The sequence below is a fragment of the Octodon degus genome, unplaced genomic scaffold (assembly GCF_000260255.1).
Source record: "Octodon degus isolate 3935 unplaced genomic scaffold, OctDeg1.0 scaffold00014, whole genome shotgun sequence".
In the NCBI taxonomy this organism is placed as follows: Eukaryota; Metazoa; Chordata; class Mammalia; order Rodentia; family Octodontidae; genus Octodon; species Octodon degus.
The window spans coordinates 26,076,429-26,094,173 of NW_004524590.1; the positions used below are offsets into that span (position 1 = coordinate 26,076,429).

The 17,745-nt window shown below is 36.4% G+C and overlaps 1 pseudogene; it reads left to right on the forward strand.

Moving 5' to 3' along the window:
• Positions 1 to 15,013, forward strand: part of LOC101574186 — a 137,873-nt pseudogene extending 122,860 nt beyond the window's left edge.
• The last annotated feature ends 2,732 nt before the right edge of the window (positions 15,014 to 17,745 follow it).

The following is a 17,745-nucleotide window of genomic DNA, read 5'->3' on the forward strand; positions in this document are numbered from 1 at the left end:
ATATATATATATATATAATTTTTGTAACATGTTTAAAAGAGTGGGCATATATACTATTTGTATTTGAAATGAAATAAGCAAAATATAAGTATTTTGAGAATTCATTCAGATAATTGATGACCAGAAATAACAACTTGTTACTTTTAAGAAAACCTTTTATTGTCTTTATGTATTTACTACAGGGTCTACAGGGTTTCACTATGTAGATTGGACTCATAATGATCCTCCTGTTTTCGGCCTCCCAAGTACTGGGATTACAGGTGGATGCCACCACCCTCAGTCTCAATCATGCCCTGGGGACAGGGCCAGGACAACATGCCAGGGATCTAACCCTGGTCCCTGCATCTGCCTAAGCAAGTGCTTTAGTCCTCTAAGCTGTCTGGCCAGCCCTAAGAAAATCTTTAAAATATAGTTTGGGGATGATCTGGAAAATCTGTATTAACTGTCGATCTTAGCAAGAATTAAGGTCTCGTGCACTTATGAGCACATACTCTCCCTGTATTATGATGCGTATCAGAAAAATAAACCTTTGATTTTAACTTGTGAGTAGGTCTGAGAATATTTTTACCCCAAGTAAAAACAGCTTTAGTTGAAAGGTAAGTGGGTTTGAGATATTTTGCATAATGATAAACATAAAGTGTGTCCTACCAATGAGAATAAAGATTTGGAAAAATTTCATTAATTTAACTAATTCATTCTGAATTAAGATAGTGATCATAGAAACAAAGTTATGTTTGAGTGAAATAAAAAAAATTGATGCCAGCATATTTAGATCTCTCATAGTACAGTAAGTCATCAAAAATAATTTTACTATACCACTTTATACTGTTTATTTTTTTGTCATAATAGAAATAACTGGCTTGTATCCACTACTCAACACACTGAGTTGAATATGTGTGAGTAGATCAATGGCTGAGATTAAAAGGCTAGTTAATATCTATGTCATTTATGGCTCAGAGATTTTAAGTATGGATTTTAATAGAAATGCCATTTTATCTAGTCAAATTAATATAACAGTTATGTAAAACTGAACAAAAAATAGTATCAGTGAAATATTTCAGATGCCAAGAAAAATAATCCATAGAGTTAAATTCTTGATTAAAAGTGACCTGATTCAGTGACCTTGCAAGAAATCTTTCAAGTATTTTTGGGGGATGAAGAAAAATGACATAAGTTAAAACTTGAACCATACAATGAAAGAAAAAGTGTCAGAAACCAGTTTTAAAGAAAAGAAAAATATTTACTTTTCTTTTTAAAATTAATCTGGAGACAATTTGTTCAATACGGTACCAAGTCTACCTTTCTATGTAGAATTCAAATGAATTTACATCAATAATACAAGGGTGGGAAGGAGGATTTAGGAATATTCTGCTGTTATATGTTACTTGTATTACCTGTAAAGAGGCATACCAATATTTGAAAATATATTTGGATTAGTTCAAAATGTATAATGCAAACTCTAAGGCAACGACATGAAAGGAATTATAGTTGACACAATGCTTGATGCCCACAATTTAAATGAGGTTTAATTTATCTCCTGTGGAGATTAAATTCATGAGCCTCTGGCAGGAGCATCAAAGTGGAGGACTATGTAGAGCAAAATAGTTACCTATGGCTAGAGATAGAGTAGGAGAACAGTGTCTTAGAGGACTGTGCAAGTGCCCGTGCTTCTGTCACCTACTCTGACACACTCAGGAACAAGTTTTACTAATTCATTGAATTATTCCTTAATCCAATTAATGAAGCAGACATCAGGAATAATAGTCACAATGACCCAACTATATATTGCTCCCAATAATTTCACTTTATATATAAAAGCACATAGACATTAATAGTAAAGTGTTGGAAGAAGATATACCATGCTAACATAGATTAGATAAATACAAGATTAAATTAATGAGTTGAGAGAATAAATATCAGAAAAAACAGATACGGTGGATGAGAAGAGTATTGCACTGAAAAAGGGGGTGTGAATTAATATTCCAAGAAAAAATCCTGTGTAAGCACTCCACATAAAAATATTTGGGCAAATCTTATAGAACTAAGTAGAGAACTAGATGAATTCAGTTACAGCTGGAAAATATAAAATAAACATTAAAAAAAAATCCTCCTATGAGAAATGGATAAGATCTCACATGTAGAAATTCAATAAATACGGAGTAGAACTAAACACTCTCATTAACTGGAATATAGTTGACATCACTGAACATTTTATAAAATACAAAATATAAACTCACCTAGAGCATTCTCCCAGAGTAAACATGTGTACAAAAATGTATTCTAACAGTATAAAAATATACAAATCATACAATGTGTATGTACACTCTTTAAGAAATTTACTAAAATAGATATTAGTCCTAAATTTCTGATGCAATATTACAGAACAAAGTGGCAGTTAATTTTGGAGAAAATTTTCATGATCTTTGAAATTATATTGAAATTTCTGATAACAAAAATGCAGAGTCCATGAAAAGAATAATTGATAAACTGGCATCCAGTAAAATTAAAACCTTCAACTTTGGAAAAGATGATATCAAGAGAATGAAAATAAAAGTCACAAGCTGGAAGAAAATATTTGCAAGTTTTCTGTGCAAGGACTTTGAACAAAATCTAAAAGCAACAATTAAAATGTAATTAAAAATTAAATAAAGTTTAAAAATCAACAAAAACTTTGAACAGAGAAGACAGAAAAATAAGCATATGAAAATATATTCAATATCATGTGTTATAACAGTATTACAAATTAAAAATAACACTGAGTTTCTTCTGTATGCCTATTAGAATGACCAAAACCTAAGACACTGGCAACACAAAATAATATAAAAAACACAGACTAAAACAAAAATCTCATTCATTGCTAATGGTAATTCAAAATTTGAAGCCATTTTGAAAGACAATTTAAAAATATCTTATTCAGCTAAACACTCACAACATACAATAATTGTGTATCTTGGTATTCACCCAAATTATGCAAAAAATTTGTTCACATGGAAAACTGCATGTTTTGTTTGTAAAGCAGATTTATTTGAATACCAAAATTTGGTAGCAGCTAAAATGCTTATCAATGGTCCCAGTCCAGGTGCAGCAAGGGTGAGTCCCTTTTCCACCCCCTTGGAATGCCCCCCACCACTCCGCAGCACCTCTCCCTCCGTGCCCATTGAGTAGGAATTTCTGGCGTGTTCAGGGAATCCCCAGATCCATTCCTAGCCCAAGGCCAGTGAGTGTGTGGGAGAGCTGCCTCTCCCCCCTATTCCACCTTAATCCTCTCCAGACACACCTTAGACCTGGCATACAGGCCTGGAGTGAAACCCTGCAGCTGCAATCCCTGCAGAAAGTGTAGGGGACAGAAGCACCCAGCTAGTCCAGAAGCAGAACATCTTCCAGGGAGCACAACATGTGCACCCCCAAGGGCAGCATCAGGAAGGAGCTGAGCACAGTGGACAGACCCAAGCCAGGCACAGCTGGATAAATCCAAACTTTGTATATCTGCACCTAAACTTCAGTAGGTGCTAAGGTTATAAGTGCACCAAAGATCTACAACAAAGGTTAGAAGACAGTGCTACATAAAATGCCAATGAGAAGGAGCAAAATGCAATCTCAGAACCCAAGCTCACCCATAACAAATGTGGAAGACAATAACACAGAACAAATTGGGAATCACACAGCTGAAATCAATGAATCAATGGCCTCTGAAATAAAGAAACAGGTGCAGAAAGGTATAGAGTAACTCAGATTAGAAATGAAAAAGGAAATCCCTGAATTAATAGCATCTGCAGTAAAGAATCAAATGCAGAAACATATGGAGGAAACTCAATGGCCACACAGAACAAGTGCAGAAGACACTAGCTCAGCTCAAATGTATGAATTAATAGCTTTGATAGTAAATAAGCAACAGCAGAAAGTCATAGAGGATATCATAGCGCAATTCTTTTCTACTAGCTCAGCTCAAATGTATGAATTAATAGCGTTGATAGTAAATAAACAACAACAGAAAGTTATAGAGGAAAACAAAGTGGAAATTTCTGAAATAAAAGAATTCTCAGAACTCATAGCATCTGAAGTAAAGAAGCAACTACAGAAACACAGGGAGGAAACCCAATCTGAAAAAAACACTTCAGTAAAAGAATTTATAACTGCTTCTAAATAAGATATTGATAAAAAATAGAGGAGATTAGAAAAATGACAGAGTCCTTGAATGTGCAAAACAGGAAAGAAATAGATCGCATGAAGCAGAGTCAAAGAGATATAGAGGAATTTAACATCTCAATCACAAGCTTGCAAACCGTTTAAGTGAAAGTGAAAACAGCGTTTCAGATCTTGAAGATGCTGGTGCAGCTATTGAAAAGGTAAGAAAGGATCTCTTAAAAACAACTGGGATGCAGGAAAAAGTAATCCATCAACTGCAAGATGATGCAAAGATGAACAATGTGAGACTAATAGGCATCAATGAGAAAGAAGGAGTCAATACAAATGACATTAAAAAAATATGGGCAGAAGTAATAGCAGAAAACATCCCAAATATGAGGAAAGAGTCTGACATCCAGATAATGGAAGCATACAGAATGCCATGTAACCTTAAACCAATTAAAGCACACCGAGACATATAATAGTCAAGATCCCAGAAATTCAGCACAAGAATTATATACTGAAAGCTGCAAGAGAAAAGAAGCAGATCATATTCAAAGGAAAACTCATCAGAATTATGGCCAACTTCTCTTCATAAACCATGAAGGCAAGAAGAGCATGGAGCAGAGTACTTCAAGTCCACTATGAAAACAAATTCCAGCCCAGACTACTATACCCTGCAAGACTCTCTTTCAAGTTTGATGGAGAAGGGAAATACTTCCATGACAAAGAGCAACTAAAGAACTTCATAATGACAAGGCCAACCCTACACACACTACTGAAAGATGTTCTAGATAGGGACCAAAATGATCAGAACTCCACAAATGAGATCAGAAGCAACCAACAAAATAGTATAATCAATTAAACACAGGAGAAAAAGGAGTAAGCGACAACAGGTAAATAACATGTCAATCTGAAGTCAATATATCTCAATCATAACCATGAATATAAATGAACTCAATTCACCAATTAAGAGAAATGGACTGAAACAGTGGATTAGGAAACAAAATCCAACAATATGCCCTATACAAGGAACACATGCATATGTTTTCATAAAGACATTCATAGGCTGAAAGTCAAAGGATGGAACACAGTAATACATGAAACAGCATCTCTGAAAAAAGCAGGGCTAGCAATCCTATTCTAAGACAGTCTCAACTTTAAACCAACAATGATCAAGTGAAATACAGAAGGCCACTGCATACTGGTTAGGGGAAAAATTCAAGAGGTAGAGGTAACACTCATCAATATGTATGCACCAAACATGGGAGCACCCAAATATATAAAGCAAATCTTAATGGATATGAAAAATCTAATACCCAATACCACAATCTTAATAGGAGACCTTAACACCCCCTTATCCCAAAAAGATACATCAACCAGACAAAAAATTAGAAAAGAAATAACAGAACTATACCAGAGCTTGAAGCAAATGGACTTGGTGGACATATACAGAGTGTTCCACTGAAACACAGCAAAATACACATTTTACTCAGCTGCACATGGGTCATTTTCAAAAATAGACCACATACTGGTTCATAGGTCATGCTTAAGTAAATGTGAAAAAACAGAAATTATCCCATGCACATTATCTGACCACAGTGCAATGAAACTGGAAATAAATGACAAAAGAAACCAGAAAAAACCTCTAAATGAATGGAAATTAAATGGCACCACACTCAGGAAACAATGGGTAACAGATGAAATTAAGCAAGAAATTCAACAATATCTACAATGCAATGAAAATTCAAGCACAACTTATCAGAATTTATGGGATACGATGAAAGCAGTTCTCAGAGGGAAATTCATAACTGTGAACTCACACATTAGGAAAACAGAACAGGAACAAATAAATACCCTAATGCTGCACCTTCAACAAATAGAAAAGGAAGAGCAAACCAAACCCAGAGCCTAAAGATGGGAAGAAATCATAAAGATTAGAGCAGAAATTAATTCAATTGAGATGAAGAAAACAGCCCAAAGAATTAATGAAACAAAAAGCTGGTTCTTTAAAAGATTAAATAAAATTGATAAGTCCCTAGCTAACCTCATCGAAAAGAGGGAAGAAAAAATTCAAATACAAGCAATAAGGAATGAAAAGGGTGTAATTATCACAAACCCAGTAGAAATTCAGATGATTATTAATAGCTAATTTAAGAATCCTTACTCTCACAGAATAGAATACACAGAAGGAATGGACAGATTCCTAGAAAGGCAAAAACTACCACAACTGAATCAACAAGATATCACCACTCTCAATAGCCCAATAACAGCCAATGAAATACGAGATGTAATTAAAAAAACTACCAACAAAGAAAAGCCCAGGTCTGCGTGGATTGACATCTGATTTGTACAAGAAATTTAAGAAGATGGAGTCTCTATACTCCTCAAACTCTTCCATGAAATTGAAAAGGAAGCAATCCTCCCAAAATCATTCCCGGAGGCAAGTATTATACTGATACCAAAACCAGGGAGACTCAACTAAGAAAGAGAACTACAGGCCGATCTCCCTCATGAACATAGATGTCAAAAAGCTCAATAAAATACTAGCAAAGAGAATACAGCAAATCATCAAGGAGATCATACACTGTGACCAGGTTGGATTCATCCCAGGGACACAAGGATGTTTCAATATTCAAAAATGTATAAGTGTAATACACTATATCAAAAGAGCGAAAGCTAAAAACCACATGATCATCTCCATTGATGCAGAAAAGGCTTTTTGACAAAGTCCAACACTCATTCATGTTCAAAGTCCTACAGAAAATTGGAATAGATGGCCTCTACTTCAATCTGGTAAAAGCCATTTATGAAAAGCCAATGGCTGTTAGGAGGCATTACAATTCATGACATGAAATTATACTACAAGGCTACTGTGATAAAATCAGCATGGTACTGGCAACAAAATAGACCTGACAATCAATGTAATAGATTAGAAGATGCTGAAGACCCTAAGAACACACTCAATCACCTTATCTTTGGCAAAGGGGCCAAACATACTCACTGGAAGAAAAATAGCCTCTTTAACAAATGGTGGTGGAAAAACTGGCTCTCTGCCTGCTGAAAACTCAAAATTGACCCAGATCTATCACCATGCCCTAAACTAAAGTCAAAATGGATTAAAGATCTAAACATTAAAGCAGAGACACTAAATCTTCTGCAAGAGAAAGTGGGAGGAACTCTTGAATACATAGGGGTAGGAAAAGAATTCATGAACAGAAATCAAATCACTGGAAACAGTTTGAAGAATTAACAACTGGGACCTGCTCTTACTGGGAAGTTTTTTCACGTCAAAAGAAATTACCAACAAAGTGAAAAGGCAACCCATAATTTGGAAAAAATCATGACTAATAAGTACTCAGACAAAGGTCTGCCCTCTAGAATTTATAAAGAACTAAAAAACACTAGGGCCCCAAAATTTAAAGACACAATCCAGAAATGGGTATCTGAGATGAACAAACATTTACCAGAAGAAGAAATTGAAGAAGCAAATAAATATATAAAAAAATGTTCCACATCACTAGCGATCTGCGAAACGCAAATTAAAACAACATTGAGATATCATCTCACCCCAGAAAGAATGGCTATCGTAAAGAAATCACCCAACAGCAAATGTTGGAGAGGCTGTGGGGAAAAAGGAATCCTTATCCCCTGCTAGTGGGAATGTAGACTGGTGCAACCGTTATGGAAATCAGTATGGAGACTCCTTAGAAAAGTTGGACTGCAAATCCCATTTAAACGAGGTATTCCTCTACTGGGAAATTTCCCAGAAGATCTGAAAACATCATATCATAGGGATACATGTGTGCCTATGTTTATGACAGCACAATTTGTGATAGCCAAATCTTGGAAACAACCAAGTTGCCCATCACCTGAGGAATGGTAAAAAAGTGGTGGTAATTTTACACAATGGAGTATTATTCAGCTATTAAGAATGATATACTCGATGCCTTTATATTGAAGTGGATGCCACTTGAACATATAATCATAAGTGAAATAAACCAGACACACATGTATAACTATGGTATAGTTTCCCTAGTATAAGAAGTCAAAAGATGAAATACAAATACAATGGTAGAATATAAGTAAAAGTAAAGAAGTTTCTCAAGGATTAACTAATCAAGAAAGGGAAAGGAGAAGAGCTAGGAAACATGAATAAGTCAAGTCATACAGTTATATGTAGAAGATGGGCAAGGCAATGATCCTGAGAATCTCCACAAGATTTTTTAATCTATCAGTTAATGGGAAAGATTCTCACCCTGACTAACTATATATACTGATACCTGTGAACTAAGTCACTGCATTGCGGATGGTAATTTGTAATAGTAGTTTCATGCTTGGAGAGCCTGTCATTTTGGTCTTCTGAATATGGGCTGCATTTTATGACATGCTAGTTGCTGCTATGATGTCTCTTGGGTAGATGATTGTTCAAAAAGTAAGGGGTGGTGAATGAAAGCAAGAGACAAGAAAAGGAATATTGTGGGACTGTCCTGGTCAAGGTTGTATATGGTTAGTTTTTTGGACTTATATGTAAACATAAGAAGTATATAATTCTTTATGGCTATTCTTAAAATATATTCTAATTTTTAAATGTTTTTTATTATATTCTGTAGGAACTTAAAGTTCAACATATCAATACTTGATGAAAAATACCTGTTCCATATTATGCCTAAGATGTTTGATATGCAGACAGAGAGTGAGGTTAAGCTTAACAGCCTCAGTTGTATGTTAATAACAATACGCTTGTCTTCTGGATGGTTAACAACCTAAGTTTGTAGACTAAAATTAGAGAAAAAAGAGGGCTGCAAGGAAATCCAGCATTTTGGTCCTAGCCTTCTAAGGTCAATTAAGACTCAGAACATATGAGAACTTGTACTGTAAGGACATGTAATTCAGTAGTGTTCCAAATTTTCTGATCAAGGAGATTATTGGGCCAAAGAGGAAAGTGATCAATAATGTAGAGTGTGCCTAAGGAGAATCACATGGAGAGAAAACATTCTCTCAAGCTTTCATAAAGAGCACATTGGCCAAGCAATGGCCATGACTCATCCATGTGGCTGACACTGAAAAAGGTTCTACAATCTGAGGTACAGGATCTCAGGATAAATCCTGAGAGGATTTCACTGACCTTATCAGACCCAAAAGCTACAACTCTTGTTGCATAGGTCCTGCTTTACCTTGGTCTTAACCATCCAGCAGAAAAGTATAAAAACGAAGTATAAGAAGTAAAGCCATGCTGTTATGTTGAGCTGTAGGGGACTTAGGTCAACAATTTCTGACATAGCCAGTCAAGCAGAAGATGCAATACTATTATGGGCTACTGGATCTTTTAGAATATTTTGCTATGTTTACACACCTATAATATTCAAATAATGGAACTTAACAACCAAAAGGGGATGCAGATGGGAATGTCCATTTTGTATCTGTGTATTCAAATGGCTAGGATCGATATACAGTTACATTCTTTAAATGAATAGAGGGACTTGTTCTAATGGTGCTTGTTAATAGAATATCATGTCCGCATTTTGGACAGCAATTAACCACTAGGAAGAATGTATGCAATGTGTTAATTATTGAAACTGTCCTACCAGTTTGGATTGAAGCTGTCTCATTGCTATTTACTTCTCAATAAATTTATGGAAAAAAAAAGAAAACCCAATGGCTAACATAATGCTAAATGGGGAAACACTCAATTTGCTAAATGGGGAAACATAATGGGGAAAAACCTCAAATCTTTTACTCTTAGATCTGGTACAACACAAGGATGTCCTCTATCACCATTCCTATTCAATATAATTCTGGAATCATTACCTAAGGCCTTTGGACAAGAGAAAGAATTAAAAGGAGTAAGAATAGGTAAAGAAGAAATTAAATTATCTTTATTTGCTGATGACATGAGACTTTACTTGCAAACCCCAAAAAACTCTGCCAAGAAGCTACTAGAATTATTACAGAAATTCAGCAGCATAGCAGGTTATAAAGTCAATACCCAAAAGTCAATAGCATTCCTCTACACAGACAACAAACACACTGAGAGGGAAAGTATAGAAACAATACCGTTTACAATAGCACAGAGGAAAACGAAATTCTTTGGAATTAATCTAACTAAAGACATGAAAGATCTTTTCAAGGAAAATTACAGTACTCTGAAAAAAGAGATCCTAGAGGATTTCAGAAAATGGAAAGATATTCCATGCTCCTGGATAGGAAGAAACAACATTGTGAAGATGTCCATACTCCCAATATTGGTGTACAAATTTAATGCAATCCCTATCAGGCTACCACCAGCACACCTCACAGAGCTAGAGAAATCATTCCTAAAATTTACTTGGAACCAGAAAAGACCTAAAATAGCAAAGGCAATACAGGGCAGTAAAGACAAGGCAGGAGGCATTACAATTCCTGATTTGAAATTATAGTAGAAGTCTCCTGTGAGAAAATCAGCATGGTACTGGCAACAAAATAGACCTGACAATCAATGGAATAGATTAGAAGACACTGAAGCCCCTAAGAATACACTCAATCACCTTATCTTTGACAAAGGGGCCAAACATACTCACTGGAAGAAAGATAGCCTCTTTAACAAATGGTGCTGGAAAAACTGGCTCTCTACTTGCCCAAAAAACTTGGCCTAGGTCTATCATCATGTACTAAGCTAAAGTCGAAATGGATTAGATAGCTAAACATTAAAGCAGAGACACTAAGTCTCCTGGAAGCGAAATTAGGAGGAACTCTTGAATACATAGGGGTAGGCAAAGAGTTCATGAACAAAAATCAAATCGCATGGGAAACAGTTGAAAGAATTAAAACCGGGATCTGCTCTTACCGAGAAGTTTTTTCATACCAAAGGAAATTACCAACAAAGTGAAAGGACAACACAAAGATTTGGAAAAATCATGACTAATAAGTACTCAGAAAAAGGTCTGCTCTCTAGAATTTGTAAAGAACTAAAAAACACTAGGGCCCCAAAATTTAAAAACCCTGTCCAGAAATGGGCATCTGAGATGAACACACACTATTCAGAGGATGAAATTAAAGATGCGAGTAAATATATGAAAAAATGCTCCACATCACTAGCCATCTGTGAAATGCAAATTAAAACAACATTCAGATATCATCTCACCCCAGAAAGAATGGTTATTGTAAAGAACTCACCCAACAACAAATGTTGGAGAGGTTGTGTAGAAAAAGGAACCCTTCTCCACTGCTTGTGGGCATGTAGACTGTTGCAGCCATTATGGAAATCAGAGTGGAGACTCCTTAGAAAAGTTGGACTGAAAATCCCATTTAAACCAGGTATTCCTCTACTGGGAATTTTCCCAGAGGATCTGAAAACATCATATCATAGGGATATATGTGTGCCTATGTTTATAACAGCACAATTTGTGATAGTCAAATCTTAGAAACAACCAAGATGCCCATCACCTGAGAAATGTTTGAAAAAGATGTGGTACTTTTACACAATGAAGTATTACTCAGCTATAAGGAATGATAAACTTGAAGCCTTTGTATTGTAGTGGATGCCACTTGAAGATATACTCATAAGTGAAATGAAACAGACACACATTTGTAAATATTGTATAGTTTTCCTAGTGTAAGAACTCTAAAGAAGAAATACAAATGCAAAAGTATAATACAAGTAAAAGGAGAGCAGGAACTTGAGGACTAACTAATTAAGAGATGGAAAGAAGAGCTAGCAAACATGACAGTGACAAGCCATACAGTTATATGTAGTAGATGGGCAAGGCAATGATCCTGAGAATCTCCACAAGATGTTTGAATCTAGCAGTTAATTGGAAAGAATCTCACCCTGACTAACTATGTATACTGATACCCGTGAACTAAGTAACTGCACTACAGATGGTAATCTGTAATAATAGTTTCATGCTTGGATTGCCTATCATTCTGGTCTTCTCAATAGGGGTTGCTTGTCATGACATGCCAGTTGCTGCTCTGCTGACTCTCGGGTAGATGGCTGTTCAAAAAGAAGGGGGTAGTGAATGAAGTCAAGAGACAGGAAAAGGAATGTTGTGGGACTGTCCTGCTTCAAGGTTGTACATGGTTAGCTTTTTGGACTTATATGTAAACATAAGAATTATATAATTCTTTATGCCTATTTTTTAAAAATACATTCTAATTTTTAAATGTTTTTTCATCATGTTCTGTGTGTACTTAAAGTTCACCATATCAATACTTGATGAAAAATACTTGTTCTATGTTATGCCTTAGATGTTTGATATGCAGACAGATAGTGAGGTTAAGCTTATCAGCCTAGGTTGTATGGTAATAACAATAAGCTTGTCTTCTGGATGGTTAACAACCTAAGTTTGCAGACCAAAATTAGAGAAAAAGGAGTGATGCAAGGAAAGTCAACATTTTGGCCCTAGCCTTCCAAGGTCAATTAATACTCAGGACATATGAGAACTTGTGCTGTAGTATCATGTAACTCAGTAGTGTCCCAAATTTTCTGATCAAGGAGATTATTGGGCCAAAGAGGGAAGTGATCGTTAATGTAAGTGTGCCTGAGGAGAGTCACATGGAAAGATAACATTATCAGGGTTTCACAGAGAGCACAATGGCCAAGCAATGACCGTGACGCATCCACATGGCTGACACTGACAAAGATTCTTCAATCTGAGGTACATGATCTGAGGATAAATCCTGAGGGCATTTCTCTAACCTTACCAGTCTCAATAGCTACAACTCTTGTTGCATACATCCTGCTTTACTTGGTCTTATCCATCCAGCAGAAAAGTATAAAAACGAAATATAAGAAGTAAAGCTATGCTGTTATGTTGAGTTGTAGGGGATTCAGGTCAAGCGGAAGACCCAATACTATTAGGAGTACTGGACTCTTTTAGAATATTTTGCTGAGTTAGCACACCTATAATATTCTAATAATGTAACTTTACAAAAATAAAAGGAGATATAGATGAATGTCCATTTTGTATCTGTGTATTCAAAATGGTTATGATAGATGTATAGTTACATTCTCTTAATGAATGGAAGGATTTGTTCTCTTAGTGTTTGTAAATAGGATATCATGTCTGCATCTTGTACAACAATTAACCACTAGGAAGAAGGTATGCAATATGTTAATTATTGAAACTGTCCTACCAATTTGGTTTGAAACTTTCTCATTGCTATTTGTTTCTCAATAAAATTATGGAAAAAATGTTTATCAAAGGGTGAGTGAATAAATAAACTGCTTCATCTACTCAGTGGAATATTAGTCATGGAAGAGAAGGGAGCCATCCATCTTATAAAATCATAAGAAAAACTTAAGCACATATTACTAAGACAAAGAAATAAATCTAATAAGGCTGTTTCTGCAGCATGGCTCTGAAATATCCCCTAAATACTCAACAAATGTGCGGTCACTGGAATGGGGCCATTGAGGGTGGTCAGTGTTTTAAGGGCCTAATAGATCTCCAGGTCATTTGGGTATGAGCTGAAAGGACAGTATGAGTCTCCAGTCTCGTTGGGCTGTCTTCTTGCTTCCTATGCTATAGGTGGATATGTCATCCCTCACTTCCACTGTGTTATGGTCCCACCACAGACCTGAAGCAGTGGCCCAGTGTGAATAAATCCCTCAGGGCTGAGACACAGTGCTGAACAACCTCAACTGAAAGGTGAAAGGTTTACCTTGGCTCACATTTGCTGTGAATAATTGGCTCCAGGGCAGGATAGCCTGGCCAAGCGGCAGGGAAAGAGGGAGCTGCTCATGACATGGCTTCCATGATGCAGAGAGCAAAGGGAGGAGCTGAAGAGTGAGGCAAAGCCTTCTGAGACAAGCACCAGTGACCTGCCTCTTTGGACAGACTCCATTTCCTAATAGCAAGTCTGCCATAAAATCCCATAATCCAGTCACCTTTCCAAAGCCCACTTATGAGTGCATGGGGCTCCTGGGGGACATCTTGGTCCCCATAACAGAGGTCAACCATCATGGACTGTACCTTTCAAAACTGAAAATGAAAATAACCTATTTATAAATTAATGGCATCATGTACCTGTTGTCCCTACTGCTGATTCTCTGTGTTTTATTTTGGTTTTATTTTTACTCTTGGTTTGTCATATAAGAGAAACATGAATTTTAAGCTTGTTGGTCTGATTTATTTTACTTAACATTATGTTCTCTAGATGCATCCATTTTCCTATAAAGGTGATACAAGCTGTAGGGAAAAGGGAACCCTCTACACTGTTGGTGGGAATATAAACTAGTAAAGCTATGAACACTAGTTTGGAGATTCAACAAAATACTAAGAAATGAAATTCCACTTGGCTCAGATATTTCCCTTCTTGGTATCTTCCCGAAAGAGTTAAAGACACTATATTACAATGATAGATGCATGCCTATGTTTATAGAAGCACAGTTCATAGGAGCTTGATCCTGGAATCGGTCTGTAGGACCATCAGTAGGTGAATGGATAAAGCAAATCTGGTATTTACATACTGAGGAATACTATTTTGCCAAGAAAGAAAGGCACTTGTGTTTCTTGATCTAGCAGGATATATTTGACATTTTCTTTTGGAAAGAGCAGAGATTCAAGAACAACACCTAATACTGGAAAAACACCCATCAAACCCAAAGTGGTGATTCACCAAATTAGTATTACCCTCACCAGCCCCAAAGTGAAGTGGCTGGAGAAGATGTATACTGATTTGGTCAGAGGTGCGAAGCAGGAGAATCTCAAAGTGAAAGGACTTGTTTGCATGCCTACTAAGAAGTTAAGAATCACCAGAAGAAAAACACATTGTAGTGAAGATCTAAAATGTGGCAGTTGGGAATCCACAAGCAACTCATTGATTTGTAGTCCTTCTGAGTTTGTTAAACAGTATCAGTACTGAGCCAGGAGTAGAGGCTGAAGTCACCACTGCAGATGTCTGAGGTGACTATTTTAATAAATTGATAATCAGTTTTATAAAAGAATAACAAAGAACTCTCCATGAGTTTTTTCTCCATGGATCCCCTCACTATGCCTTCACATTCCTGTATATAAAGAAAATAACACGGATGATGTTGGAATCACAGTAAAGTGGAACTATTGAATTACAAATTAAAAGACTTTTGTATAAAGAGAAGATTCTCAACACTTTTTGCAATATCACAGATATTATTATTTTAAAGTCAAAGCAGTTAATATATATAGTGTTGGAACAATGGTCTTTCAAAGAATAAATGCAATAAAATAATTATTGGAATGTGCCTTATGACATTGCCAGTTACACCTACTTAACACAAAGTAGGACACAGAAAATCAAAAGCCTACAGGTAAAGGTAGTAACAGAAATTTGCTAAGGATCCCAGAAGAAAACACTTGATAACTCAGATGAGTTAGTAAAAATTGTGTCTAGATGAGTTAGTAAAAAATGTCTTTTTGTTGTTGTTAAAAAAGGAGCACAGCCTGGGGATGTAGCGCAGTGATAGAGCCCTTGCATAGCATGCACAAGGCCCTGAGTTCAATCCCCAGTACCACAAATAAAAAGAAAGAAAGAAAAGAAAATGGAAAGATATGGAAAACAGAAGAGAGCAAAGAGAAACAGATGACTTCTTGATATTTTGAAAATATTGGAGTTCACTAAAAATGCAAACACAGAACTGGCAAATTAATTGGATAGTGATCAGGAGGATTGAAGCAAGTCCAAAGGCCTTCACTGTCTCCTATCTCTGCGTCTGTGCTTGTACAGCTGGGCACTAACTTGACAACACTCAACAACTTACATTTCTCTTCAGATAGAAGTCCTGTCCTCATACTTACCCTTATTTGTAATATTGGTAACATATCACTTTTTTTCTTGAAAGATTATCCAGAGTTCTCATGATTTCATCCACAAGCATGAGTTATCACTGTTAGTCATCAAGGACCACGCACACCTCCATTCAAAGATTTTATGCTTATGTTGCCATGAACTGCCACTTTGGATTCAGACAAGATTAAACCTCAGTTTCCTGGATGACTCTGGCCTGTGTGATTTTCCCATCTGTGTTTCTGCAAGGGTAGCTTTACTGCGTTCTTCAACTACATCTCATGCTCAACTGAAGCTTATTGTTTTATTTTACTGGCTCATTCAGGCTATGTGAGCCAAATTATGTTGTATGAATTAGAAGGAAAGCTAACCTACGTTTAGGTGCTTTCTAGTTCTCTAGGTCTATAAAATATTCCATATCTAACCATTGTCCCACTCTGTACTTCAAATTTACTTAATTTAATGTATTGCTTTTGAGCCTGCTTTGTTGGCTGACACCCAGTAAAGCAATACAAATGGTACCTATGGAGCTGGTAAGATAGCTCAGTGGACAAAGTGTCTACTTAGGCAAGCACAGGGACTGAGGTTCAATTGCCAGCACCACAAGCCACACCAGCCCCACAGCAGGGCCCACTGAGCCACCATGGTAACTGGGCGTGGTGGTACACATCTGCAGTCCCAGGACTGGGGAGGCTGAAAACAAGAGAATCACTCCAAGCCTTATTTGCATAGTGAGACACTGTACCAAGTACATTAAATAAATGGATAGATAGATAGATAGATAGATAGATAGATAGATAGATAGATAAATGTTAGCTATGGCAAGAGAGGGAGATAGGGCTCTTGCCTAAACTAGAATTGCTCTGTTCTGCTGCAGGTTTTGAGTGACAGTGTGACTCAGTGCTTGTTAGTAATTTATTTTTATTTTTTTATTTATTTATTTTTTGCAGAACCAGGGATTGAACTCAGGCCCTTGTGCTTGCCAGGCTAGCATTTATTCTACTGAGCCATCTCCCCCACCCCACTTGTTAGTAATTTTAAGTTACATTTTAAGAATATGTGATCTCTTTGATCAGAGGCTTTGTCCAGACAGCATTATTGCTCAATTGTTTAAAAAGTGTACCTTTCAGTAATTAATATAATATGATAAATGAAAATACATTTTCCCTGATATTATCTAGGCTAGTATGGAGCACTCCTTCTCAGAAACCCTGAAAAATGTAGCATGACAAAACTTTCCAAAATGTACAATGCAATGTTCTAGCACAGCCCAGAATATTTACATGAAATATGCTCTAATCATACGAAAGAATCTTTCTACTCAGCGCTGATAGTTTATACTCAAATCTATTTAACAGTACTTTGAAGCGTACAGATAACATATGAGAAAATGAGAAATAATACAGCGATTTCAAGCTCCACTGAACTAGAGTGTAGAATTCTGAACTAAACATTGTTAAACGCATTCCAGATAAATGACTAGGGATGGATTGCTTTTACTTACTCTCCTTTCTAAGAAGCCACAAATAAAAATGTGCATGTTGATATGATACACTCAACATGCTTTAAGTCACACACTTTCACTGCTCCAGTGAGTTAGAAGCAGGAAAAGTAACAGATGCCCTGCCTGCCTGTGCTCATGGTGGGTTGTGAGGGCAATTTGCAATCACTTTTATCCTTTGTCTCTGTCTCTGTCTCTGTTTCTCTGTCTTTCTCTGTCTTTCTCTGTCTCTCTCTGTCTCTCTCTCTCTGTCTCTCTCTCTCTCTCTCTGTCTCTCTCTCTCTCTCTCTCTCTCTCTCTCTCTCTGCGTCTCTCTGTGCGTTCATGTCTGTCTGTCTCTGTCTCTGTCTCTCTGTCTCTCTGTCTCTCTG